Source organism: Lathamus discolor, chromosome 23, assembly GCF_037157495.1.
Source record: "Lathamus discolor isolate bLatDis1 chromosome 23, bLatDis1.hap1, whole genome shotgun sequence".
NCBI lineage: Eukaryota > Metazoa > Chordata > Aves > Psittaciformes > Psittacidae > Lathamus > Lathamus discolor.
This window is the reverse complement of record NC_088906.1, coordinates 886,836-890,204: the sequence shown is the minus strand read 5'-3', so window position 1 is coordinate 890,204 and position 3,369 is coordinate 886,836. Positions and strand designations below refer to the sequence as shown.

Genomic DNA, 3,369 nt, shown 5'->3' with positions numbered 1-3,369 from the left:
TCAGAATTTCTTCCCTAATAAGTGACAACAACCCCAACCTGTCTTCCGAACTCCTCAGGAACTATGTTCCCGAGAACACCGAAAATGCCCTGCCTGAGAAAATCCCGTCCCTGCACCGGCCTGCGCCCAAACACAGGCGATGAACATCGCCTCTCAGACCGGCCAGGACCCGAGAAAAAAAACCCAGCTGGGGGAGGATAAACCCCTCCCCTGGCTGTTTTTTTTTTTTCTCTAAAACACCAAAAAGGAGAACTCTTTCAGTCTACAACACACTCCCCACACACAAGTAAAGCACTAAGCTTACACCCAACGCATCGCCCTCCAACTCCCTGCCACCTCCCACAACTACATGCCATGGTCACAACATTTCCTAAACAAAAACATATACACACCTCTCCCCCGTGCTACCTTTCAAACTCTTGCCTGCCATCCTGACCTCATCTCCTGCCCTCCGGCTCCAAAAAGGAGTCCATCTATTCAGGTTCCGTAGTGGTGTGGGTCTCGAGCCAGCCTCATGGCTCGGAGCTCCCATGTCACAGTCCCAAAAAAGTTTCCAAGTGGTGCTCTGGGGCTCCCTTCCCCTGCAAGACCTGAGAGAGTAGAGACGAGTGACTGTCACCCTGGGGAGAAGTGACTGACCCTGCAGTCATTCTCTTTACCTCCCCGACTCCCTGCGAGTACTCATCAGACTCCAAAGGCGACTGCACAGCAGCTGTGAGAAAGACCTTGAACCCCGCCATCGCACTGGGCTATGGTGTCAGTCGCCAGCCCAGTATAAAACCCTCTTAGCTTCGTACATCCCCTCTAACTGTGCGGCTTCGCCTCTCCCGATTCGGATGTGAAACCTGAAAAATAAATAGAAACGAATGTGTGCCGATACAGTGCTCGAAATGTCGGCCTTCTCCGTGCTAAGCCCTCCCGCCGCTGAGTTACGTCACCCTTTGACATTTCAAATAAAAAAATGCCTTCCGATACTAAAAACTATTTTGCATTGAGCTGCTGCTTCAGCCGGTTAATGGCCTCTCACTTCAACTGGCAAGAGGGCTGGACACAGTCAGCTCTGGGCAGACATACATTGGAAGAACAGAGCTGTAAAAACAACCTGGAGCTATGCCCTGAGAGATTACTGAACTTGAGACTCTGAGGCACGACCCCCAGCTGTGCTTTAGCTTTATAAAGCCATAAAAGCTCAAACTGAATAATAACCTGCTCCCTTTACCTGCCCAAAGACACTGCCTCTTTAACAGCCTCTCTTCCCCACCGACCTTACGACTCCTTCCTGCCCCTCTCCATGCACGCTTTTTTAACTCACCTTTCACAAGGGCAGAGGTCCAAAGCCACACTTGAGACAAACCCCTTTTTGGCTCACCGGTACATTCCTTCTCTAGCCATATACCTTTTCTTCATCTGTAAAAAGGAACGGGAATGATACACCGATAACCAGGACATCAAGCAAAGATTACCTTTGCCACAACTCCTCCCCCTGAGAACAGCTGCGGGTTTCTTCTTGCCTCACCACCACTGCTTACAAATATAACACCTAAAAAAACCACTCTACACAAAGACACTTACTAATGCACACACTAGTAAGCCTTAACATGAGCTGAAGGCCTTCACTGAAACAAGCCCATTTCAAACCCACCCCCAAAAAACCCCCCTGAAACAAACCACAAAGCTCTAAGGCCAGAAAACCTGAGCTAACACCAGAGAACACACCCTGATGAGAGCTGAACCCCAAATGAGCTCCCTGAGCAAAGGCTGTGCCTCATATACCACAAGCCCCATCCACAGCTCCTCCCTCAATGGGCTGGGGCAGGCGAGTGGCAAACCACCACCTGGGCTAAAAGCACCCTGATAAGCCACAGCTGGGTCTTTGTATTACCTGGCTCTGGTTCTGTGGCTGCTCCCTGGTTGTACCGAAGCTGATCCCTGGCTGTTTGGTGAGTGCCCTGCCTGTTCTGCAACTTCTCGCCGTTTCCTCTGGGGGTGCTCCTTGGCTTTGATTTTCTGTTGCGTTTTCTCTGGTTCAGATGGGTGAGACTTGGAGATTCAGACTTTGGGGCTGAGGCTCGGGGACTGAAACTCAAGGGCTGAGACTGGGGCTGAGAATCTAGGACTCAGACTCTGTGGCTAAGACTGTGGTTGAAACTGTGGCTGAAACTGTGGGTGAGATTGGGACTGAGACTCTGGGCCGCAGATTTTGGAGCTGATACTGTCGGACTCAGGCTCTGTGGCTGAGACTGTTGCTGACACTCCATGGCTAAAGCTATGCAATTCAGACTCTGGGGCAGAGACTGTGGAGAAGACTGGAATTCAGACTGTGGCTGAGACTCTTTAGCTAAGACTCTGGGATTCAGACTTTGGGGTTGAGGCTGTAACTGAGACTGTGGCTAAAACTATAAAATTCAGACTTTGGGGATGAGCCTGCAGCTGAAATTTTGTGGCTAAGACTCTGGGATACAGAATTAGGGGAATAGACTGAAGCTTAGACTCTGTGGCTCAGACTGTGGCTAAGACTCCAGGTCTCATACTCCGAGATGAGACTGACTGATGCACTGCAGATGAGACTCTTGTGCTGAGACTGTTCCTAAGACCATTGCTAAGACTCTCAGATTCAGATTTTGGGGATGAGACTGGCTGAGACTCTGAACCATAATCCCTAACACAAACCCTAATATATGTAAAGGAGCCCTAAGCCTAACCCCTAGCCCAAACCTTAACCCTAACCCCCTAACCCCAACCCCTCACCCTCAACCATAATCTAGCCCTAACCATAGACATAACTCTGACCTTAAACCCTAATACTAACCCTAACTCTATCCCCTAGTCCTAATCCTAACCCTAAACCTAACCCTAATAATAAACCTAACCCTCACCCTAACCCTAACAGCAAAACGCACGGTAACCCTAACATGAACCCGAAACCTAACCCAAACCCTCATCCTAATGCTAACCGTAAGCCTCACCCTACCCAAAACCAAAACCCACATGCTAAAGCTAACATTAACCCTCACACTAACCCTCCCACTCACCTTAACCCTAACCATAACCCTAACCCTACCTAAAGAGTCCCAGCACTGCAGCCCTAAATAAGGTGTGCACTGCAGCCCTAAGGAGATCCATCACTGTAGCCCTAAATAAGATGTGCACGTCAGCCCTTTGTATAGTGTGCAGTGCAGCCCTAAGTATATTGGGCACTGCAGCACTAAGGAGACCGGCACTGCAGCCCTACGTAAGGTGGGCAATGCAGCCCTAAGTAAGGTGGGCACTGCAACCCTAAGGAGGCCCAGCACTGCAGCCCTAAGTAAGTTGGCCACTGCAGCCCTAAGGAGTACCATCACTGAAGCCCTAAATAAGGTCGGCACTGCA

The 3,369-nt window shown here is 50.0% G+C and overlaps 1 long non-coding RNA gene across 1 annotated transcript; it reads right to left on the bottom strand.

Annotated features, from left to right (window-relative positions):
• Positions 1–263: 263 nt before the first annotated feature.
• On the bottom strand, positions 264–2,547 carry LOC136003747 (uncharacterized). The gene is made up of 3 exons (XR_010608176.1): positions 1,883–2,547; positions 1,313–1,407; positions 264–845 (listed from the first exon to the last, which is right to left on the bottom strand). It is a non-coding gene; the product is annotated as an uncharacterized LOC136003747 (long non-coding RNA).
• Between the last annotated feature and the right edge of the window lie 822 nt (positions 2,548–3,369).